General features: G+C 39.0%; 1 protein-coding gene across 1 annotated transcript in view; it reads right to left on the bottom strand.

Annotated features, from left to right (window-relative positions):
* Window positions 1-26,370, bottom strand: part of DOCK8 (dedicator of cytokinesis 8) — a 200,293-nt gene that overhangs the window by 157,145 nt on the left and 16,778 nt on the right. Inside the window, exon 2 of the mRNA XM_069474160.1 lies at window positions 1,880-1,985. The gene's annotated coding sequence lies outside the window, so the exon portion shown is untranslated. The remainder of the gene's footprint in view (window positions 1-1,879; window positions 1,986-26,370) is intronic.

The following is a 26,370-nucleotide window of genomic DNA, read 5'->3' as shown; positions in this document are numbered from 1 at the left end:
AAATGGGTAGCTAAGCCACGTGTGAACTTGATTACCTAGCTAATGATGTAATTCATCAAAATTCACTATCATCAAAACCTACTAAGAAGGCAGCGAATTACCAAAAGAATACTTGCAAATATTAAGCAATTTGTTTTCTTTGTAACTTTACACAAACAAAGAATTTCTCCTGAAAAAATTTCAGGCTGTAGCATTAAAGTACAGCTGGGGTGGAGAGAAAGGGTTAAAGCCTGTTAGTTAAACTTCCTTAAAGTCTCTTAATAGTGATGTCCACACTATTTCCCAAGACAACTACTGCAGAAAGCTGCAGTCTTAATTTACAAAAAAGCAAAGCACCAAGACCCTCCCCCACCTTATCTAAATTTAAAAATATATCCAATCACTTTTTAACTAAATTGTGCATATTTTGGAATACAACTTGAATCAGAAATTTTTTTAAAAATGTTTTGGTTTTCAATTAAATATATAATTAGCACCAAATTAAACCAACAAGCATATCTAATTTATCATGGTTTAGAGCTCATCTAATATATCTGAAAACATGGACATTATGCACTTGACGTGCTTTTATTGTAATCTGCAATTTTGAAACAGACAGGAAAAGTACAAATAAAAGGGCAATCTAGCAAGCCACCGGAGTCATAAATAGATTTTTTTGAAGAAATGGCATCTACAAATTACCTCTTGCAGTAAAAGGTGCTACACGTTTTTTAGTACTACTCTCATTAATGACACAAGACACAAATTATCCTTCTGAAATAACCACAAATCACTCCAGTAAAACATACCTTTAAAAGATACACAGTTATACGGCGTGTAAATTGTTACAGGAGACAAAATGGCGGCTACCGGAAACCAAGTGGAAGGTTACAACATTTCTAAGAGCAGAAGTGGTTTTGAAGTAATAAGAAGAAACAAAAAATAACCTAACCTCCTCAAGACAACCACTGGAACCAGCAAGAAGTGCTGCTGTGCTGTGTGTGAGGAAGTGAGTACAGGAGGGCTAGGGCTCTCTCACAAAGGAAGTGAACACTCACTTTTGGTTTTACCAACCATCTCGTTTAAGTCAGATTCATCTCACTTGGCACATGTTTGGCATTTAGTCCTCAAATAATATAACATGTATGCACAATCCACAGTTGGTGTTAATATAAAAATGTAGGCAATCTTCAACTTAAAAGTGGAATGTGTTTTAAAAATGAAGGCTTGTACATACCATACGATTGCATTTACAGTATCTGAAGTTCCAGGTAGGGCAAAATTGTAGTAACAGAAGTAGATCAGTGATTGCCTGAGTTGGGGGCTGGGGTTTGGGAGAGGAGAGAAACTCCAAAACGGAACCAGGGAATTTTTTTTAGGATAAGGGAAGTGTTCCATATCAATTGAGTGGTGGTTAAATGACTCTACATTGCCCAAATTCATCAAATTGTATAGCCCAAATGGGTAAATTTTATTACACATAAATCATATTTCCAAGAAAATAACTTTGCAGAATGAAGGTTTATAACGTGGCTTTTCAGAATTTGGAATACACTTTTCCAGTTAAAAGCAAACTACAAATAGTGGTAAGTTTCCAGGTTATCCCTCTTTCCCAAATAGGAACCATAATTTGGGTGAAATTGAGTGGCCTGGGTGCCTGCTAAGTCTAGAGAGGTCAGAACCACGGCCCGGGAAGGACCTGTTTGCCCTCTAAGCCCCGGTTGATGGAGGGAGAAGGGATATTGCCTGATGTGAAAAAGCAGCCATGCAGTTAGGAACCGGTGGTTGAAGAACGTAAGGTGGTGGTAGGAAGATCTAAGGAGAGTCAGGAAACAAACACATACACTGAGCACTTCTGTACTCGACTGTTTTGCTAAGTAAACTTGTAACTTATACTTACTAGTTGAAGAGAGGGGAAGCCAGAGGAGGTACTTATGCTCTGTCGATGGTACTGGCCAAGGTTTGGTGGGAGAGTAAACTGTTTCCTTATTTCTGCTGAAGAATACCTTGGATCAAAATAGAAAAATCTAAATGAAGTGATTATTTTTAAAAATCATCACAATTATAGATGCAATTTTTGCCATCATGTTATAAAACCTATGCTTTGGTTGGGCAATGGGCATAACTGACTGTTGGTGGACACTGTGGTTATTGTCTGACAACACAAACCCTTGAGAATTCACAGAGTCCAAGATGCCTGTGATCATGGCTGCTGCCCAGTACTGGAAGGATGATGGCAGGAGAAGAAAGAGTTTGAAGCCCAAGAAAAAGATCCAGGGCATTTGGCTCCTTCTCCCCTGGTCATTCAGAGAACTTGGCACTCCAAGAGGACATCTGATCTCTGACTAGAGTCTTTTAAACTCTGAGCTGCCATTTTGATCCAGCCATTCTCATTTCAAGCAGCTGAACCCTTTACTGTAACAAAGAACCGTTACTTGAACACTTCCACTTCCTTTCTGGGACCTTACATGCTACCTAGAATTCCCAAGGACTGTATTTTTTCCAAACTGCTCCTAGTGGAGTGATCCTTTGCATCATCCATATTGACATTGCTTGAGTCCTCAGCCAACACTTCTGGTAGTCAGGAGCTACACATGTGATAGAAAGTTGTTCTCTGTTGTCTACACACAGCTGTTGGCATGAGCCTGCTGGCCAGTGAGCCCCAGCTTACAAACAGGTTGACTTTAGAGAGCTCATTTGTTAGCCATTTGTTTGGAACTCAGAACACATTTTCTCATTACATCATTATGTTGGTGTCTGGCTTCTCAGGCTAGTTCATAAAAACATATTTAAACCACAATGAGGCCAAAGCATACAATACCAATACCACTATTGAATATAACTAGAAACTAGGAGAGATTACTGTAGATCAAACGAGGTCATATATTTTAAACATGCTTTGTATCCAACAAGGGTATATATTAATATCTAAATTTTAAACATTATAATTTTAAATATATTTAAATATTATAAAGGATATTATGTTTTCTTTGTGATAATGTGCACTAGGGCATAATTATTAACTACCCTGCATGATGAGGTTTCTAACATGGTCTGCTTTTCTCCCGACCTCAGCAATGTGATAGACTCCGAGAGGCAGGAAACCTGGATTGTGGTCCCAACTTTGGCATCTGTTATTTCCCTTCAAGAGCACCTCAACTCCCTTTCAGGATGCCCACACTCATGCTGTACAGTGTCTAGGCAGAAATAAAAATCAAAAGGGTGGGCACAACCCAAAACAGGACAATTATGCTCCTACCCAGGATTCTGAATGATGAATGGATAAAATAATGGAAGAAAATGGCTGGAGCACATTCATGCTAGTGGCAGCCCCTTACATTATCATGCAATGAAGTGAAACTCCACAGGAAGTTGTAGCAGCAAGCACAAGTTGTACTCTTTAATTTTCTACAGTGTCTCCATTATTTAATTTTTAAAAAGTATAAGAAAATACTTGGATAAGGAATAAATATTCCATTAGCCATCAGGGAAATGCAGATGAAACCATAGGGAGATGCCATTTCAGAACCACTAGGATGGCTATCCCAAAAAAGATGGGCAATAACAAGTGCTGACAAGGATGTAGAGAAACTGGAGCACTCACACATTGTAGGTGGGAACGGAAAATGGTGCAGCCATTTTGGAAAACAATTTGGCAGTTCCTCCAAAAGTTAAACAGAGCTCCTATACATCCCAGCAATTCCTCTCCTCGGTATGTTCCCAAGAGAAAAGCAAGCATACTTCCACACAAAAACTTATACATGAATGTTCATAGCAGCATTATTTATAATAGCCAAAAAGTAGAAACAATCCAAATGTCCGTCAACTGATGAGTACATTAACAAAAAGTTGTATATCCACATCATGGAATATTACTCAGCAATAAAAAGCAATGAAGTACTGATATACATCCCAACATGGATGAACCTTGGAAACATTATAACAAGTAAAATAATCTAAACCAAAACACGACATGTTGTATGATTCCTTATATGAAATGCCCAGAATAGTAAAATCTAGAGGCAGAAAGTAGATTAGTGTTTGCCTAGGGTTGGGGGAATTGTAGAGACATGGAGTGTGGCTGCTAATGGGCATGGGGTTTCTTTCTGGGGTGATGAAAATGTTCTAAAATTGACTGTGCTGATGAATGTATGATTCTGTGACTACATTAAAAATCATTGAATTGTACACATTAAATGGATGAATTGTATGGTATATGAATTATATCTAAATAAAGTAGATACAGATAGGTATGTATGTGTGTATGCATGTATATGCGAGTATTCTGCAGGGACAAGAGTGAAGGCAAAAAAACTACAAAATTAGTGTGACAACTAGGAATGGAAGAAAAACTTCAGATTTTGTCTCCAAAATCTTGCTTGATAGATTGATTTTAATTACAAGGTAGTCACCAATTTTTTAAAAATTGACAGATTAGACCACTGTCCAAAACAAAGGGCCCATCTTGCATGAACAGCAACGTAGCTTATGTTTAGCAGCAAAGAGATTAGAACCAACAATGCAATCATTTATTTGCTTACTTAAGAAGATGGCCGGCCGGGCGCGGTGGCTCACGCCTGTAATCCTAGCACTCTGGGAGGCCGAGGTGGGCGGATCGTTTGAGCTCAGGAGTTCGAGACCAGCCTGAGCAAGAGCGAGACCCCACCTCTACTAAAAATAGAAAGAATTATATGGACAGCTAAAAATATATATAGAAAAAATTAGCCGGGCATGGTGGCGCATGCCTGTAGTCCCAGCTACTCGGGAGGCTGAGACAGGAGGATCACTTGAGCTCAGGAGTTTGAGGTTGCTGTGAGCTAGGCTGACGCCATGGCACTCACTCTAGCCTGGGCAACAGAGTGAGACTCTGTCTCAAAAAAAAAAAAAAAAAAAAAAGAAGATGGCCATAAGTCACGGAGGGCCAAGACAACCAAGGCCCTTTTCCGTGATCAAGCTGGCCTTTCCATAGACAAGACTGACTTCTCCTGAGACATCTCCCTCCAGGTCCTACCCCAAGAGCTCTCAAATTACATGTTCTAGTTTCATGGCCATTCTAAAACCCTTCTTATCATACACCATAGTAGTCTCTCTGAAATGGGAATATCTGAAAATGTTCAGGAAAGGAACTGACATTGTGAGAAGATCAAAGAGGCAGGAGGGAAAGGGTCTTGTTTTCATTTGGAAGCAAAATCTATTGTCCTATGTCAAAGCGCCGGTAATTTTTTTCATCAGAAAATCAGAATGTTCTTGCTTTCTAGTCCTTCTTAAACAGGGTCAACTGCAATTTCTGTTCCAGTCCTCCATGTTAAGAATGTCCTAATTCAGACCTATACAATGGGTCTTTTCCTTGACACTTTGAGTCTGTCCCAATATCTAACACCAATCCCATTTACTCTCCCTACAGAATCAATTATACAAAAGGCAATTAAACCTATTACTTCAAAACTGTCAAACAGAGAGATGAATTGTTTGTCCTTCAAATGAAAATAGTTAATCATCCTACATGGAAAAGAATTGCTTCATATCATTTAAAGAACTTCAAAATAAAATATCTCTAGCGAGGCCCTATGCACATATTAAACTAGCAGAAATAGGCCAGAATGATAAAACTCCACGTTGGCCAAGCTGTTAGAAAACCTGCAAGCCTCACTCCCTAGGTGGGGCTGTATATTGGCTCCATGTCTCTGGAAAGTAATACTGTATGTAATGTGCAACCCAAACTATAAAACTGCCATTACCCTTTTAGCTAATCATCTCATTTTGGAGAATATACCCCACGGAATTCATACAAACAAAAACATAATTTGAGCAGAAATAAGCGTAAGAACTCTGTATGTGATAGCATGATAGCAAATAATTGAAAATAACCAAAGCATCCATCACTAGGGAGAACACTGAACAAATGATAGTACAAAATACATTGGATATCATTTTGTCAATTAAAATTACAAAAATATAAATCAGGTTGACCCATGGAAATATGCATATAAAGTAAGATAGAGTAAAAAATAGTATGAAGAACCAAATACAACTACGTAACAATCTATGTGGAAATATACTACAAGGATCAGAAATCCTTTCCGTAGTCATACAGAAGAGGTAGTTTAATATTAATAACTGCCTCCTTCAGTTCTTTCTCCTGTGAAGTTGCTTAAATTCACAATTTTTTTAAAAGACATGCATACATATAAAATAGTGTGTGGGCAGGGTATACCACTTGGGATTTTTAAAAGTTATGTAAACATCAGTTATTAAGTTTGCTATCTAGAACTCCAGTCTGAAAAGAATGTTTAGCACACCAGTGTCCAAATCAACCCTCTTCATCTCTACCCTGGTCCTAGTGAAGGAGGAAATCTGTCCGTGAATAAGAATACAGCCAGGGCAAGAACTCACACAGGCTCTGTATCCATGCAGGTATGATGTATGGGTTTTATTTTCTTCTGTATTTCAGTCTCAGACCAAATATGACATGTCTAAGATAATTTTCATGATGCTAGGTTCATATCATGATACTATTTCCTTAATGAGCTTCTTTTAAGGAGCTCTAAATGGTTTATAAATATCATCTTAATTATTTTCACAAATTTTACTAGAAGGGAGTCTTGGGGTTTGTTTCAAATGTTGGTACCCATACTGGGAAGTCAGAATGGTGGTGATGGGCTGGTGGGAGGGGGTGGGTAGAGAAACTCTATGTTTTTACTCAGATCAACAGATAGTTGTGATATGACATTGGGACTAAGAAGCAGAACTAATCATAGAGTAGAACTTGCCAGGTGTGACCTCTGGACCATTTGCATCAAATCATCAGCAACTTAATACAAATGCAAATTCCTGGACCCTACCCTGGTCTTGAATTAGTAGCTCTTGTGGCCTGAAAAGCTGCATTTTAAGCCAGCAACTCCAGGTGATTTTTATGTCCAATAAAGCATAAGATTCACTGAGAGTGCAAGACTGTGAGAGAGTGGTTGGTTCATTCATTCACTCGTCAGACATTGATTGAGAGCACGCTAAGTGCTCGGCTCTCTGCCAAGCACTAGGGACTAAAGTCAAAGATGATGTTGCTGATCCTGGGCAGCTTGGTCCAGTGGGTGGGTGGGAGAGGGTAAATGCATAATTGAATAAGTATAGTGCAATATGATAAGAACTATAATACAGGAATGTGTACAGTTCCTTGTGAGGAAAGAGGAGAGAATTATTAACTCAGCCTAGGAATGCTTAGGAAGCTTCTGGGATGAGGAGATCTGAGCTTGATTTTGATAAGAAAAATTATAACAGTAGGAGAAGGTCAGATAGAGAAGACAATGCATTTTAAATATTGTTATTCTTTACCATTTCATGATAGCTAGACAACAGGTTTCCTCATTTCTACTTCAAGTATTTTAACCATAATGCCGCCCCATTTCTTTACAATCGATGTGTCTAAAAGAACAAAGAAAAAGAAGACTGAAAACTTACTGGCGCAATCCTGGGTCTGGCCATTTGCCAGCTGTTTGAGTTCAAGCACATTGGCTCACTGGGCTGAGTCTTAGTTTCATGACATGTAAACTGATGGGGCTGGGCTATATGGTCCTGGGCACCTTTCCAGCTCTGACTGGCAAAGATTCACAAGAATCTCCAAGCAGAACAGTCAGCACCGCGATCTACACCAGCAGCTGTGCTAGGAAAACAAAGAGCCCCAGGAAGCTCCTCCCTGGCTTTCCACCCTACATGAAAATTCATTCACTGTCTGCTGGTATGGCCAGCAGCCAAAATGATTGGAAGGATTTTAAAACTGACTCAAGGGAAAACCTTGTCTATAAGTATTTAAAGAGGTTTGGGGGACTCTTGAGGTTTCTCTGAATCTGACATGTTGCTTAAATCTGACATGTACCCACAAGCACAAGGTATAACGAAACCTTGCAAAATATTCATTGTTTCAGGACTAGAAATGATTTACACCAGGTAAGCAGTGGAAGAATGGTACCCCCGCCCCTCACCCCAAACCTCCTAAACTACAAGGTTAGGGCAGTGTACTATTAAAAAAAAATCAAGGTGTTAAAATTTGTTGTATGTAGAAAACTGGCTCTGAATGATGTCGCTATCAAAGGATTAGATCACTGTGTGGGATAAGGTATGAAAAACACAGGGCTAGTTCAAGAGTGAGTAGTTCCTGGAGTTGAACACATAAAAGCAAACTAAGGTTTATTCTGAGATGCATTCTTGGATACTTTCAGTAAAGTACACTCAAATTTAAAAAGCTACAAAATGAATCTGTAGTAGATTTTATATATCTGGACATTTGTATATTAGGTATTTGTAATATCCAAACATCTCCATCCATGTGTGCATATATATCTCTCCATACATTCATATACATACATGCATACGTGTTTTCAGCCATAAAGTCTAGAATGAATTCCTCAGTTCTTTAGCCTGCGGTCTTAGGTTTTAGAATTTCTCATATTTTCCATGTCTTCTTTAAACAGGCATGCCATAAACGTACAACTTCTGTAACACTGATTCAACACATGAAAATATGACTACAGAGAGAAGTCTTCCCCTTGTTAACAAACCATGGAACTTATATTTCTTCCTCACAGGGGAGACCCAAATCCCTTTCACTTGGAAAATTCCTCTGAAGACAGAATTATTTATTAGTTGACTTAATGTTTGATGGTTCTAGCAGCAAGCATAGAGAAAGATTCTCAATGTCTTCAGTGTCTCCTTAAGACATCTCCTCGCCCCAGCCCTTATATAGCATCATGTCAGTTTTCTTTCTGACATAATCACCATCTACTGATGAAGCAGCCTAATCACCTAAAAGAACACCTGTAAATATTAAGTGCTTTTTGTTTGTAACTATTTACATAAAAAAGGGTTTCTCCAGAAAAGTGTGTTGAGACATAAGGAAACAGATATAACATGTAAACTGAAGTCTCAAAAGAGGAGAGACAAAACGGGAACAGAAATAATCTTTAAGGACATATTATTGACAAAAATTCTAAAATTCAAAGATTCAAAAGTCGCAGATTCATAAAGCTCAACATATAAGCTCAAAATATATATAGCAAAAACTGCAAAAGAGAAAAAACATCAAATCCATAACTATAATAAAGTTTTAAACATGCCTCTTTCAGAAAGTGATGAGACATGCAGATAAAAAAAAAATCCCAGAGAAAAACAGGATTTGAACATGATAAACAAACTTGAACAAATTGACATATATGGAAAACACTATATCTAATTTCAGAGTATACGTTCTTTTTGTACACATCAAACATTTACCATATTGACCATAAAGCAAGTCTCAACAAATTGTAAAGGTCAGAAACCACATAGAGCAGTTAGTCTGACACCGCAGTGGAATTAAACTAGAAACCCACAAAAACAGTCTAGCTTTAAAACTCCTACGTACTTGTTTATTTTCGCAAATGACATAATTTTAAAAACCATCTTCTTTTCATTTATGTACATAGGCTAAATAAATGGAATTTTAAAAACTGGATAAAAACCAAAAAGAAAATAGCAAGAGAGAAAAACTATATGTAATGTCTAGACATAGTTATAGGCTATTCTATTTTTATTTGGAGTATGTAATAATTTTACATTTTTAAATATAAAAAGTATAAAAGCATGGTAAAATATCTCCCTCCTATTCTTGTCTGCCAGGCACCCAATTCCCTGCCCATAGACAATCTAGGTAAAAGTTTCTTGTGTACCCTTCTGTACATATCCAGTATACAAGCAAACACATGGATATATTCTTTCCCCCATTTTTTTTACACAAATCAGAACTCAGTATTTGAGATTCATCTATGTTGTAGTGTATATCAACAGTTCATTCCTTTTTATTATAAAGGAGTATTCCATGGTATGAATATACTACAACTTGTTTATTCGTTTACTGGTAATTTGCATTTTGCTTTTTTCACTTAATAAATACACAACAATGCCCTCATTCTTTTTCTACAGTTACATATGTATTCTACTATACAGGTGGGCAATAATTTCTTAACTAGGCTCTTTTATATGTTTTTATTGTTTCTAATTTTTTTTGCCAGCACAAATAATGTTCAGAAAACTGCACGTATGTTAACCATTACATGTAGAAATATATCTGTGGAGTAAAGTCCTAGAATTGGAATTGCTGGGTGAAAGTATTTGTATATTTGTCCTTCATAGTATCTTACCAATTAACACTCCAACCAGTAATATAAGAGAGTGTACAAAATGGTTTCATCAAATTTAAGGAGTAAATGAACAAACTGGCTATTCTGCCTACTGTTATCTGTAACTGTCCTAAAGAATCAAGGATCTGTTTATCTGATAAGCAAAAGCAAGGTCCCATCGAGGGGCTCTTTTCTTAACTTTGTGGGCTGGAAGTTGCTATCTAATAAGGTTAGTCCCTTTGTTTATGGGGCAGCTGTAAAACTCAGGACAGTGTCATGACCTTCCAGCAGGCTGAAAATCTGGTGCAGACATACTAAGTTCGAGGTCCACATCAGGACTCCAGGTGGAGGTCAACTTGGTGGCTGGATAAACAGGTTTGGAGCAGAAACAAGAGGTCTAGGGTGCAGGTGTAAATTTGGGCAAATTTCATTTGAGAGTGGGGTTGTTTTTCCAGGAGGGGTGAGAGATCTACACCTCTCCATCCATGGTTTCTCACTCATTTCCTTAAGCAACCCATGTCTAGCTTACCAAAATGGCTCTGTGTGGTGCCCACAATAGTGTGGTTATAATGTGTGGTCTTGAAATAAAGCCACACACCCTGGCTAAAGAGCAACTGAACCAATCTCTCAGTTCAGGCCCAAACAGCCACTCATCTGTTTTGCCTTTGATTCCTCTTTGATGAGTCTAATCTCTGTGGAAAACCCAGGTAACAAAAAGCTCGAGGAAGATTTTCTGGAAAACAGCTCTTGAAACACAGAACAATTTATGGAATGAAATTTTGCCAAATGCATAGGAAAAAAAATAGGTATACTTCCGGCCATTAAGAACTTCCCAATTATTAGGATTGTGAAAGGTCGACTAATTTCTTAGTGAAAACAGAAACTTACGCCACTATTTACTAAGTGCTTACATTACACTGGTCCCTGTGCTGAGCACTTGGTGAGAACTTTAGTGAATGCACACAGCATCGCTAGGAACCAGGGTTATCAGCCTCATTCACCAAATGCAAAACTCAAAGATGGAAATATCTGGAGGATTTGAACCCAAGTCTATCTGCCTCCAAAGACCATGCTTTTAGTCACCGTGCTTATTATTCAAATATAAGCTTTAAAAATATATTTAAATCTAAGTACACTTTATAAAAACATACGGAAGGAAAACCACGAGAGGGAAATGCTATGCACAGTTCTGTGAGAGAGGCAGGACAATAGCCTTTTTTTCCTATACTCTTTTATTTTTCCAAAATCTTGTGCTGTGGTTGCCATAATTTTATGGCAGAAATTGTACACATGTGTGCACACACAAAACACACACACGCATTTTTAACCTATTATGAGAACATCGTTAAGTCTCTTAAGGGCTCCTTGCATCATTATTATTCTGTTTCTAAGTCTCTTGGCGGTTCAAAATAAAACTGTGTTCCAGCAAACTGAGCCCTTCTGCCCACTTTCTGATCTACCTGGATTCGATTAAACCCAACACACTCTGTTGGAGGCTATTGATTAAAAACACCTCATTTCTTCACTCTGATTTGTGATTTATCCACGTTATTTGTCCCCGGCATAGCCAGCTCCTCGGCCAATTTAGAGGCCACATGCTGTATATTCATGAAAGGGCCTGTAATGGGCCCATTTGTTTTCAGATGTGCTGGCCAGGACAGTGAATTAGCAGCATGTTGGTGTGACTTAGTGAGGTGGCTTCTGTAAGGCCCGGAAAGCCTTCTGGCCTCTGCTATTCGACGTGATTGCAGTTGTGAAGTACAAATGCCTTTACTATAAGGGGAAATGGGGCAGTTTTAACGTCCTCCTTTTATGTGAGTTTGGCTGTTAAACTGTGAAACTTATTGAGGCAGCTGAGAGAGAAAGTTTTTGTTTGCCCTTGAACATGGCCTCAACCTGCGGCAGACAACTGAACTAGGTTGAGGACCGCAAGATAATTGTTGGTGTATCTTTGTGCACACTCTCTTTTTCAATGATTCTCAACATGTGGTCCCCGGAACAGCAACATCAACATCCCTGGTCTAGTTAGAAATGCAAATTATCAGGTCTCATCCCAGATCTAAATCCTAAACTCTGGAGATGGGCTCAGCAATCTATGTTTTAACAAGCCCTCCAGATGACTCTGAGGCACACTCAAGTTTGGGAACCACTGATCTATTGCTAGCAGACAAATTCCAGCTCCACCTGCCAGCCTTCCCTTGCCTCTTATCCATTCTTCCTCGGTGACTTGGGACTTAGCCACATAATCACCATTCCTCAGTCCAACTAACCCTGCCTAGCTAGTTAATTTGAAGATCAAGATTCTAACAGGCATCCATTTAATATACCTACTTCCTACTTGGCCAGATTTAACTAAGATTTGCCATTTTGTACAAATAGTTAATGCACCCCAAAATAACAACTTCCCCATTCCCTCCTTCCCCAGTGCCAAACCAGCTCCATCTTTTCTCAAAATTTGTTTTAGTATGGAGGATGGGAACAATGCTTCTTAAACCAAAGAAATTTCACTGTTCCTAAGTTATTAAGCTATTAAAGGTTAACTATTATTTATCTAAGGAAAAAACTCTGAAGTGAGGGGGAGACAGAGCCTAGAAGGGTGAATATTTTGGAGCAAGAGAACAAGGGTAGGAAAGCTGAAGGATGAAGAGAATCTCTTAGTTGAGAACTGTAGAAAGGAAGGATGAAACAGAAGCCCAGATGTCCTGACATTGATATACCTGTTCAAGGTTCTGGGGATACTGCAGTGAGGAAAGCAGACAAAAGCCCTTGCACTTAGGAAGTTTGCCTTCTGATGTGCATTGATGCCTGAGCTTCTGCCACTGTTACATAGCATTAAGCATAAGCATTGACCCACCCAGGGATCCTTTCAGTTCATGCTGTTTCATGACAGTATGTGCCCAAGGCAAGAGAAACCCTTTGGTGCCTTTAAAGGAGGGCATATGATGGCTGAAATGAGGGAAAATTGTTTTTAAAAGGAAAGGTATCAAGATCTCACCCCAGCTAACCAAATTTAGCCATTCACAGAGCAAAAGAAATCTCCCTGAGGTCTAAATTTTATATCTTTATGGCTTCCAGGAATCATGCACATTCTATAAGGTGAATCCATCCACATAACAGCTTTCCCATGGGATAAACACTCTCCCCATTTCACAGAAAAGAAAGCCAAAGGAGAGAAGAATTGGGTGACGGGGATCAAGTTCTGAAGCAGCACCTATTCTGCCCTAAGAACCGAGCCTTTCTCGTGAAGGTTTCTTCTCGCCTCGATCAGCATATTGATGCTTACTTAGCACTCAGCCTTTCCCAGAAGCAAGGCCCAGTCTTCTGCCAACATTTTCCAGGAAGCCACCATGTCCTTGATCATTTCTGCAAATATTCTTTCCTGCTGGGCTCAGAAAGAGCCTCATTCTTGTGTTCTATCCATTACTTGCCATAAAAATCCTAATGCTGTATCCCTAATAAAATTTCTATCTAGATATAAAAATAAGTTCCTTTACTCACCCCTTTCTAAAGTGTTGGTCATATTAGTGTGATAGATGCAGAAGTAAAATCCCTTAAATCACTTTCTAATAAGTGAGAGTATATTCTGTGCACTAAACAGTTAATCGCGATGACAGTTCTTAGGATATTTGTTTTGGTGAAATTTTATGAGGCCTGAGTTACGGACCAAGAGGGTATTTTAAGTCAAGAAGCTGAAATAAAAACACCAATTCTCCTAATTTTGGGGGGAAGAGGTATCTTATGCAGTATTTTTCACCATGTGCAATATTGGAATAGTACTATACTTATTGTATAAAAGTATAGCAAAATTTACACCAATGAGTATAAATTATTCTTAACATTGAGAAATGATAAGAGACTAGAGGACATGAATGGTTATATAAACTTTTTAATAGAGACATATGGCAAATGTGAAGATTGTCTATAAAGAAATGTATTTCCTTCTACATTATTTGACAATTTCTTCCTTGTTATCCATCTTAAAGTCAAAATAGTCACAAGAGTCTCAGAATCATTATAAGAATGATCTAAAGACATTGTGTTTAGATTTCTAAAAAATGATTCATGATAGTTGTAAGTGGGCACATAGATGACAATCATTCCTCTTATATGTTGTGTTCTTTATTTTTTCTTTTTTAGAGAATTTAAATACAAAACCTCCTGACATGCAAGCTAATACTGTAACAACAAAGTCAACTTTAGCAAACTTGCAACAGTTCCTTTTTGCAGTGTCTGTTCTAGAATCCTTTTCTTTCCAGCAGTGACCTTCAAAACTTTAATCGTACATAAGAATCATCTAGGGAGCTTGTCAACAACGCAGATCACCTACAGAGAATCTGACTCATTCATTTGAGCACAGCCAGAATCTGCATTTTAACAACCCCAGGGACTCAGATGAAATTCATTCACCTAAGCAAACTTTGAGAACAAGCCACGATGGCCTCGTGAACTCAGAGCCAATGGGAAACCTGATTGAGAAACCTATCTTGCCATTAAACCAACCTCGAAGTGTCAGGCCATAGTGCATACTTGGTGCTCACTCGAATGGAAGTAGGAGGAGAATGTGAGTCAGTGTGGTTCTGTTTGTAATTGCCCACTTCCCACTGTAGGGAAATAATTTATCCATAAAGCAGCAAGGTCAAGGTTCCTAGGATACCCTAAGCAAATGTTTTCCTCCTCACCACTATGTAAACAAGTTTTTCAAGGCACTTCAGATTAAAAAAGTGAAGAATGAGGAAAGAGAAAGTAGGAAAGAATGAAAAGAAGGATTTTTTACATGAAAAATAAAAGCAAGGTAATAATGCTCACGTAAGTAGAATGACCTGGACTGCAAATGATGAATAAGCATAGGGTCTGCTTGAGAAGCACGTACTCAGCTAAGCCAGACCCACTGGCCAGTAACCAAATAGGAAGAGTTGGGAATTATTCGTTTTCTGGCCTCCTAGTCTCTGCAGAGTACATGAGGGTTTAGAAAGATGGTCTTGATCAGAAATCTTAATCCATGACAAATTGAGGGACGGAATTGCATCTCAGTGAGATCTTGCTGACCAAATTCTCCTTCAGCCACTCATATGCCTACCAAGGGTTTTCAAATTCTGCCCTGGGTCTGGCTATTACATTAAGAACGTATCTTATAGTTTAGATCATGATTCCTATTCAACTGCTCTCCTATGCAGTTCCCAAATAGTAAACACACAAGGAAAAGCACTTTCCTAAAAAGAGCTTTACTTTTTAACTTCCACGAGGGAACAACAGTTGGCTTTAACTTTCTACAGTTCTACAATGCTTGTGTTTGAAAAGCTTCTCGTATTTGAACACATCTCAAAATCTTGGCCACACCCTCTCTCCACAATGCACAAACATGTGGTTATGATCCCTGAGGGCGTTTCACATGCTTTTGCACCAGATAACTGTGTATTAATCAAGCTAAGGTAAAGTTAATCCATGGCAATTAACAGGAATAACACTTGAGAAAAAAATCCTGAAGCCAGCTTCTGGAATGAAGCCACCACTCCTAGCAGGGAGGCCATGTGGTGGGCACAGAGCCTACATCTACAAGACTCTTCTTGTGACTTCCCTTTTGGTCAAGGGCAAGAGACTCTCCATAAGAAGGCAGCTGAACATGTCCCCAGCTTTGCTCATCTCTTTTGTTAGCATAACTTTTAGAATCGTATGAAGGCCAATCTTCCCCATGCCAGAGCCTCACTTCCTATGAAATAGGCAAGACAAGTCAACGAATGCTCAGAGGAGTTAAGGGGTTGCCCAAAGCTAACAAACCTTGCACGTGGTAAAGCTGGGAGAGAACTGAGCTCTCTTAATGCCCCGGAAAATAGACTATGGTCGTTTTTCCAAAGGAAAGTTGCTTCAAAAAGGTACAATGGGCAGAAATCTACGTGTCATGATATAGGGGAAAGAAATTCCTGACCAACTGTCACTTGCTAGGCTTGTAATTCCTACCACTCTAAGCATACAGGGAATGAGATATAAACTAAACCCTATTACAGTGTCATGTTACTACATCAGAGGAATCTATATCCACCTAATCTCAGACAGGGACACTGTGGAAATGAAGCCCAGACCATCCGTAGGAGCCTAGGGAGCTGAGGAAGATAACTTGTCCCCAAAACAATGGTGGGAGTGAGGGTCCAGCCCTTTTCCAGGAGGGATGGAGAGTAAACAGATAAAATCAGGTTTTCAGAGTAGTCTTTCAAAAGAGACATTTTGAATCAAACCCCTGTCCTCAGGACAGAATAAAGCACTCTGTTCCTTGGGACACACTAGGACCAACTTCCCTCATTTCCCAGTTTTCCTTAGATTAGGAAATAACAAGTAGCTTAAATGGATGTTGCTACTAATAAAAGTTAACAATAAAGCCTGCACAAATTTATGCAAGGAAGTATAGACAGGAATGATTTTTAAAAAGCAAACCAACCTAACAGGACATTATCTTCAATATCCTCATGCTAACTTACATATTAACAGTAATCATTTTCCAACGAATGATACCTGAGGTTCAAGTCTTGCTTCATCACCTACTAATTGTGTGATCTTGGGCAAATTAGTTGACCCTGCTAAACATATGGCGGAATGGGCAGAGACGTGGAGCCACACAGAGAGGAGGCAGTACGCAGAGTTGCAAAGCAATAAAAGCTACAAGCGAGGGGGAGCCATGAGTCGGGAAGATTTCAATAGGGCTGGTGGAAGAGGAAGGAGGAATCGGTAGAGAAAGAAAGAGGAAGACCCTGAGTCCTAAACCTGTCAGGCCATAAGAATCACTCTCGGGTCTGTAGACCCAACGTGCTGGTTAAGTAGTTTCCTGTTCTCCTTACTTTTTGGTGTCCCTTATAGTAATGCAACACTCACTGAGGTCACCTGAGAGTATCCACAATCCCCATAACCTGGAAAGCCTACTATTATGAATATAAAACTGTTACTACAACTAACAATGCTAGTCACACTTAATGAGTGCTTGTCGTCTGACAGGTCCTGTTTTAATTAGCTTGTTTAATCCTCAAAACAACCCTGTGAGTTAAGCATTAATATTATTATTTCTACTTTACAAATTAGGAAATTGAGGCCAACAAAAGTTAAAAAACTTGTACAAGGCTTTACTGGTAAGCATAGAAAAGAAAGGAGACAGAAGACAGCCTTATTGGAAAATTTTATCACCAGGAACATCTTAGAGAAAGTTGCTATAGGAGTTAAGCTTCTGGTATTTTCCTTTCCCGGGAGCTTAGCAATGGAAAGCTTAGCATGTTAAGGCGTTCTGAAGAAAGCATATTAAACATTACCGTGACTACTGAAAAGAACAGGTTTTGGCCTGTTTCTGAGACTTTGAGCCCAGCTCCGATATCATTAATCCCTTCATGGGTAAGTAGTCCTGGAGTATGTTCCAAATGTAATTAAAATACCCATATTAGCAATGGGTAAAAGGTTTAAGAGCAACTACTGAAGACTGATTTTTTTTTTTTTTATCAACCATGATTCTCTTTTTGAGTAGTTTTGTCTCTTTGTGTTTCACTAAGTAACAAACCTCAAGCACGATAAAAGTGAAGCCCTTTGAAGTCCAAACGCTGTTACTGCACCTAAGATTTTTCTGGGATGTGGGATGGGGAAGGCAGAAGAGGTACGTGGAACAGAAATTTCATTTAAGTTTTGATTCAAGACCTTTCCTCATCAAATGAGTCATATATTATCTTGACAATCACTCTCCATCCCAGGCTCCTCTCTGCTCCCTTGTAAACCTGCTCAGCTCTCATCGGAAAAGAAAACCTTCCCTCCATCGGGTGGCCTGCCTCAAGCCCCCTGTCTATCCCCTTCCCTGACCACCAGGCTCCCACTGCCTTCGCTCCCTCTCACGTCCAATCCGATGTTCTCAGGCTACCACCCTCACCCCACTGCAAAAGCTGCTTTTGATACAGCTGGTAACGACCTCTCACGGGACAGCCAGTACCTTCTTTCCAGTCCTGTTCTAATTTGACCTTTCTGTTGCCTCCTACGTCCTTCGTGAAACTCCGCCCTGGGATTATACACACATACCATTCTATCAACTCTACTATTCGATCATCATCCTCACTTTCTTGAATTGCCTTTCCTCTCCTTTAGGCCCCTTAAATGTTGTTTATTCCCAAATGGTAATACTTGGATAAATCTGGGATCGAGGGTGGAAGGTGCCAGATAAGTAAATCTGTTCCTAAAACACAGGGAAGTATTAAAGAAAAAGAGAGGGGATCCAAACAAGGAAAAACCCAGTATTATGTGGTATCAGAGGATCCTGTTTTGATGAGTCTATTGGGAATATTTTCTGTAGTGTAGATAGATTATTATAAATAGTCTTTTTCTCAGAGGAAATCACTTTCTTTAATTGTTTCATTCCTTGAAGGGACAACGTCAAAGCTGTTGAGCCCCAAAGCACCCCCTCTGTGTCATTTAGCACACATGGAAAAATTTTCCCTAAAGAATGCCGAAAGAAATTTCTATAAAGAAATTAATTTATCTTCTTTTGCTCAACTGAAAGCAGTAGCACATGAGCCTTGGCTATTTCCTGTCAGTTTCATAATAAACAACCCAGCCCTCTCTTGCCCTCAAATCTTGAACCCCACATGCTCCCAAAGATATGATAAATGCTTGTGCCAGGACATAATGACCACTTAAAAGATCCTCAGTGTGTAGAATACAGTCGAGGAGTTCAGTCTGTTACAGACATGGCTTCTCCTTACAAAGCCTGTTTTCTAAAATACGGGATGGGGCCTTTGGGCCAACTGCAACTTTATGGAGCTTTCAGCCTGTTAGGAATTGTCTAGATGCTATAATTAAAAGTAATAGTATATCCTTTGAAGGGCCAAATATGGCATGGCAGATGTGATACACTCTCACCGGCCAGGAGTGGAGAAGAAAGGCTGGATATTATATATTAAACTTTTGAAAGAAAATTTATTGGGGCTGTCGGATTGCTGATGACAGTATATAAAACATCACTGGCTTTTCTCTTTTCATTTACCTTTGTGGAGTGACAGGCTGCGGTCAGAGGCAGGCTAAGGCTTGGATAGTGACTGTGCCCTGCTTCACGGAGTTTACTGTTGGGCAAGGAGGACTCAGTGTGGCAAATTGGGGAGGAGTGAATGCCCTGGGGAAGGCAGTTCTGACCCCCAAAGTCATGCCATAGGGCTATCTCTGGACTTGAAAGTTTGCCATTCATCGGCATTGGCCCAAGATCCTGGAAAACACCCTAGCAGTATTTTGTCTATCCCTTCATCCCATCCTGTGAGGTCCCAAGTAAGGAAAGTGTTTACAGCAGCGACAACAGTTACAAAGACAACAGGTACCAAGACAGCAATGAGAAGATGGGATGTTGGGCTCAAGTTAGGAGAGTGTGGCCTCCTACTGCCTGTCTGTGGTGGAGGCAGTCCTCTTTCCATAAGCATGCGTTCAGTTTTGCCCTCCCTTACTTCACTCTGTCACCTAGAATAAAGCAGCAATGTCAGACCACAAATGTCCATCCATAAGACTACTGGTGAGTCCCTATTTTCCAAAGTTAGTTCTGTTCCTGAGGCAGAGAGCTTGTGTTTGGTAGCAGCATTATCTCAGTAAAAACACAACTAAGTCTGTGAGCAATAACCTACTAAGTACTTACCAGCCACAAACCAATTCATGTTGAAGGATGAATCAGCTGAAGGCTGGTTTTGAAGGTGGTTGGGGGGAAAGAAGAAAGACAGGTACAGTTAGAACCCTTGGGGGTCACATCTGGACAAGAACCCCAGAACATGCTGGACGTAAATGGAGCCAGAGGAAGACTAGAATAGGAAGGTGGAAAATTGAAAGGCAACATCACTTGTGCCACCATTTTTGTCAGGCCCTGATAACTGAATCAGATATAAGAGAAAAAGCATTCGACATAGGCGAATGGTGTTTCTTTGAAAGGAAGAAAGGTAAAAATTGACCAAATAAAATTGGTAATGAGTCAGGCCATATAACGACAGAAAGTTCAGTGTTGGAGGCTAACGGGTAACATGAATCTGTTTTGTCTAGAAAGCACAGGCCAAGGAGAGTATAGGGAGAAAGGGGCAAAGCCAGGGAATGGGGGCCTTCCAGGGATCTTGCAACACAAGCCCAGGGTGGAGAGTGAAGGTGGCAGTAGGTGACACCTCAAGGAGGGTGGTCATGGAAGAGTCACCTCAAATGAGGCTCTCAGCTCCACCAAGTTATCCAAAGCTCTGCATTGTGCTTAACACAAGATTCTTTCTCTGTAACACATTGAAATTTCAACACCAACTTTGCTTGGTTTGTTCCCTCAACTTTATTTTTCTTTAACTTAGACAGAAAAGAACTTTTAAATACAGCACACAACGGGACAATGAAACAGAATTGGAAATACTTTGGTTTATTTATAAATGATGATACTGTCAACAGAATTTAGACTGGAAATATTTATTTCCCCAGAGACTGCCACCCTTTTGAAACAAAGATTTCTCTGCCATAAAACTAGTTTAAATATTTAAAAAATGACAGATGGACACCACTAAAGATTTGCTGTCAAAAATACCCTTTCAGTTAGATTAACAAATTCAAGTAAATTCTATGAGCTCATTAACTTGCCATAATTGATTAATTTATGAAATGGGGAAGTAGTGAAGAGATAAAATTGAAATTCACTCTTTCTCCAGCTGACTTCAGAGAGACATTAAAAAGCAAACAGCAAATTCAAATTAATAGTATGTTAAAGAAGAAAACACTTCTTTCTATATATCAGGTGTGAATAACAATTAATTTATGCAGAACTATATTCTATTTTAGCTGTAAGTATGAAAATATTTTTACTAAGTGTCAAAAAGAAATCATTCAGGTCATTTAAAACCTTGTAAATACTCAATATTCCATAGTTGTAGTTCATGTGTGATCTTCAATGTTAATTAAGGAATTCTAAATTCAATACTCAATCTTGAAGAGAAAAAATGATGGTAAATCTCATTTTTTCCTGTGGTATATACCATCCTTTATTTAACTTTCTTGGACTTGTTGAAGATCTCATTTAAAAACTGATGAATTACCTATGAATTACATCCCCACAAACTCTGGATTCAACAGCAAGACTACTTAGAAGATGGAATCATTTTATAGACATATTTTAAAATTTTGAATATGCATTTGCCCTTCCTTCTGCCACAAGGAGATAATCCTTTAAATATTCCTATATTCCATTTCTGCACCTCTCCTGCCTCTGTCAGATTAACAATAGGTCAAAGGGATCATTTTTTTGGATGACCAATTTTTAAGTGTTTTTGTTCACTTGCCTAAATTGTCTGAATAATTATCTTGAAGTCCTATATCATTTGGTCTAGTGGGTTTGAAATTTTAGCAGCACTTTGGAGCTGTCCAACAGTGCTTGGTTTGTATCCCTACTCTGCCAGTGACCTGGAATTGTGTGAGGATAAAAGAGATATCTGGGAAAGGGCCTGGTTCCTGGCACAGTGTAGATGCTTCAGGATATTAGATTTTTCCTTTATTCACAGCAACAGAGCAAATGGAGCCAGGCTATGATAGAGCGTAGGGTATAGGTTGGCTCACTGGGGTGCTGTTGAGAGAACCGTTCAATTTCTTCATGGTTTGTCAAAATGCCTAATGATATCATCACTAGAGATGTACTCTGAAGTCTTTAAGAGCTGCCTGTTAAAAAAAGAAAATATCCTCAAAGGCTAAATAATCCAGGCTGTTTAGCTGAAAACAGCCTGCAGTACTACAGGCAGCACGTGGAGCGTGAGGCCTTGGAGGCCTGGGACCTGCATTCAGGAGCCAGCAAAGCCACCTCAGCAGGTGGGGGAGCCCGAATGATAAACTCACCTGCTGTGGGCAAAACAAGTGGCCAGTGGTCAGAAAACCCAGGTGACCAGTCTCCTCCAGAAGTCTGCCCTGCCCCTGGAGGGTCCTTCTGTCATTCCCTTGGAGGGGGCACCTGACCCAAGAACTTGGTGAGGCCGCAGCCAGTATTCCTTAAAATGCATTGGCCCAACTGTCATGACCAACCACAGATGGACTAGGAAGGAAATGCCAATGGAGCCTTCAGGGGCTACGGTGGGAAGTGCCTCCAGCAGTTTTGAGCTTCCAACCTCCACGGCTGGGAGCAGACTCTAGACTTGAGAAGTGTGCTGGGAAGAACCATGCAGACCTGGGGAAGGCTGGACACAATTGCTGGTCTCTTAATTCTTTTAATAAATATTAATATAAATATTCACTAAACATCTATTATGTGCTAGGTGTTGTGCTAGGCTTTAAAAATTCAAAGGTAAGCAAAACCTACCCTCTTGAAGCTTACAGTTTACCGGGAGGCGGGGTAAGTAAGCAATCACATGCAATCACAAGAACTAGGAGTTACAAATTGTGACAAGTACTAGGAAGAAAGGGTAGAGTGCTCTGTGTATATAAGATGGAGAGTTTGATTTATTAAAGTTTTATTTGAGATCAATTTAATGGGTCGTGACTAGTAATTTTAAAAATGCAATAGAAGGCAAAGTAATAGAAAATGTCAAAGTGCATTGGAAATAGTACAAGTTGAATATGGTTTCTTGAAACTTTTGTGTCTCTGTGTGTCTGTGTTTCTGTGTGTGTGTGTGTGTGTGTGTGTGTGTGACAGAGAGAAAGAGAGAGAGAGAAAAATACAGGATTGTTAAGTGTGTTTCCTTCCATGGATTGTAGTAAAAAAACTTTAAAAGCTAATATCAAAGACCAAGTTAACAAGATTTGGAGCAGTAGATATCATGGATTGTCCTTGAGGGTGGGGACGATTGGGTTGTGGAGAGAAAGGGAGACTGTGGGCCAAACAGCCCCTTTCATTGACATATTCCTCCAGAGGGTGAGGTGAGCAACACATTTGGGTATCATAGTCATCTAGAGTCTGGCAATGAGATATCTAGAAAACCCTGTCTCCACACGCTCCATTTCATCCGGAGCCACTTGGAGCCACAGGGGGAAAGGTAGGGAAGAAGGGACAACATAGCTTGAGGGTGCAAAGACAGCAGGGGTCCACACTGGGGCACCCTGGGAATCTTGAGATTAAACAGATCCTGTGTCAATCAGCAAATACTGGGGTGTCAGGGGACTGATCTGGTCTTTCTTCTTAAATTTCGCTGGTAGCAGCGGAGAGACTAGAACTCAAGTCTGAATACCAGGGCGGGTCTCTTTCACCACACCATGATGTCTTCCCCGGTACAGAAAACAACAGTGACCCATGTTCTGTGGGTCTGTAGTACAGTTGATAAGGACGGCGGCACTCAGGATCGGGAATGTGCACTGGTTTTAAGGGGCCAGATGTGAATGGAAATGGATTTGTTACACAGGAACATAAAAAGGTCACCTCTCAACATCTCAAACATTCTCTCTCCACCTTGAAATCAAGTTTCATGCATTGTACCACTGAGCTGATGAAGCCCCTGAAGGCTGGGTGGTGTTTTTAATGGGTTGTTTCTAGTTTTGATACTGTGGTGGGGGGAAAAGGCTCAGAATCTTTAGTTTGAAAAGGCATCTTTGTTCATAGCTAATTCCAGACAAAAATCAAGTCAGTTTTGGACTTCTCTAATGGAAAGATAGAAAAAAAAACCTTAAAATCATACTCCAAGCTCTGATGAAGAGATACTACCACAGATTTTCTGATGCTGTAAAGCTCCCTGTAGTTCTGTTTAGAGTGGATGGGGTCCACTTCTCTTGGAAGTTAATCTGAGGTGAAACTAAATATATTACGGCATGTAGAAAAAAACAATCTCAACAGACTCCATGGAAAGTCATGATGAAAACTTATTTCAGCAAGAAAGTTAGCTCATTGGTGGCAAAGGTTGGCAATAATAAACAAGAACTAAGTAGTCAGAAGCATGGGTTTGGTCACAGCTACTTCTGGGTTTCTATCACAGCATTGCCACTCACATCCCTGGGTACGGTACGTAACGTCCCTCAGCCTCAGTTTCCATGTCTGCATCCCTGGGAGAATGAGAACATCCTTAACCTTTTGGGTTGTTATAAGAATTACACAAGGTAATGCACATGTAGGGCATAGTAAGTGCTCAATAAATGCAAAAGTTAATTTTTTAAATAATTATTAATAATCACATTGTCTCTAGCTCTTTCCTTTTGATATGACAAGAAATATATCACTGGTTTTTCAGTTTCTCTTTGTTTACAGTTGTCTTCTCCTATCAATGAAGACAAATTATAATTTGATTTTTCCACAGTGGATCTTTCCATTTCTTCTCAGTAGAACAGAATTTTGAAAAAAGTCCTAGTCAAGTTTCTATCAGTTTTGGTAGGCTTGGGTCTCAAATTTCTTCTCAAGGTCAATCTAGAGTGTCGCAGTCATTCTTTTGGGTGGATCCACTAGGGGAAGAATTTTTACAAGGAGAGACAGTGATATTAGTCCTGAAATGAACTGTAGAAATCAGCTAACATAACTCCATCTCTAGGAAACTGACACCCAGAGAGATGAAAGCTACGATTCTTCTAAGGTTCTGCAAGTTGTGTGCAGCAATACAAGACACGCGTGTTTGAGAAGTGACAATAGAAGACCTGAATCATCAGAACTACTTGACGTGAAGGCTCAAGCCACCCTTCTCTGTGAAGCAGCAGCTGTGATTTCATTTTGCTCAAAAAAAGGGAAAACTTTGAAAATTTTTTACCTACCTTTCCCCTTAATGTGGAATAAGAATTTGCTAGTTTTTAAATCTCAAGTGAGAATTCAATGATCTATACCAAATCACTTTCCCTTTTCCAAAAGAGGAAAGAGAAATAATATTTGTTAAACACATATATGGTAAATAATTTCCACAGTCTCATTTAATCCTCATAACAACCCTGTGGAATAGGATATTACCTTTTTGCAGATAAGGAAATTGAGGAATTATCTGACATTATATTACATATTGATTCATGCATTTATTATCTATTTAGACACCTTTAGCATGTAAGTTTCATGAGGGCAGGGTCTTTCTATATCCCCAAATCTAACACAAGGTCTGGCACACAATAAGTGCTCGAGAAATATTTGTCATATGAATGGATCAATGAATTAATTCATTAATAAGGGAATATAATAAAGAATTAAATATCTGACTTAGATGTAATAGTATATAACTCTGGCAGTAAAAAAGAAATTATGCATAATAAATGAATAATTTCTTCTAGGTGATCTTATATTTTATATATTATTAACTTTACTTTCTTCAGGAAAATATACATTTAATCACTTATAGAAGGCTAGCTTATAGATTCTTGAGTTTAGCTGAAAATGTTGGTTATGCATATGAAGATGGTCTCAAATAGGAGCAAGATTACTCAGAAAAGCATTCTTTTTAAAAACTGTGGCCACCAGGAAACTTAAGGAATTAATACTATTTATCTAAATCAGATACAGCACACCTTTAGGTTCACAGACTCAATCATAACAATGGTTTCAGTTCAATCGTTTGAGGTTGATTTATTCTTGAAGACGTATATGAAAGATTGACCTTACCAGTTAGTATTTATTTGAACACAAACTGTCTTTAATAACTTTCTCTAAGAATTGAAGTAAAGTTCAGGGATGCCATAAGTCAAAGTATCTTTAAACTTCATTTTAGAGACAGACGCCACAAAAACCTTCCAAAGGACGACTAGGCAGCCATATATATCAATGGACACCTCTGACCCTGTGATTCCGTTTCTAGCATTTATCCTGAAGAATCATTAAGGATGTAGGCAAAGATGAATGCATAAATGTATTCAGTGGAGTGCTGTTTCTAATGGTGAATAACTGGAAATCAATGTAGCTCAGTAGAGAATTAGTTAAATAAATTATGCTCTGTCATCACAGTGGAATGTTATTCATTCATTAGAAATGTAATGCAAGAATATTTAATGACATGGAAAGTTGTTTATGACATATTTTTAAATAAAACAGTGGGTTATGAAACAGTAGATAAGCATGCTTCCAGTTTTATAGAAAACAGGTGCATTTGTGCGTATCTGAAAAAATATATAGCAAGCTGTAAAAAGGGATTAACTTTAGGTCAAAGAATTTGAAATAATTTTTATTTTTAAAATTTTTGTTTATCTGCACTTCTCCTTTTTCTCAAATTAACATACATAGATTTTGTATTAAGAAGCTATTCTTCATTTTAGAAAAGAATAGGAAACTCGTCTGCAGGTCTACAATCTATAAGTACAGTTGCTATTCTTCAGGGTCGACCACTTCTTCCCTTCAATGGTTCTGCTCTTTCAACATTTCCTT

The sequence above is a fragment of the Eulemur rufifrons genome, chromosome 7 (assembly GCF_041146395.1).
Source record: "Eulemur rufifrons isolate Redbay chromosome 7, OSU_ERuf_1, whole genome shotgun sequence".
Lineage (NCBI taxonomy): Eukaryota > Metazoa > Chordata > Mammalia > Primates > Lemuridae > Eulemur > Eulemur rufifrons.
Note: the sequence above shows the minus strand (reverse complement) of the source record. Positions and strands in the feature narration are given on the sequence as shown.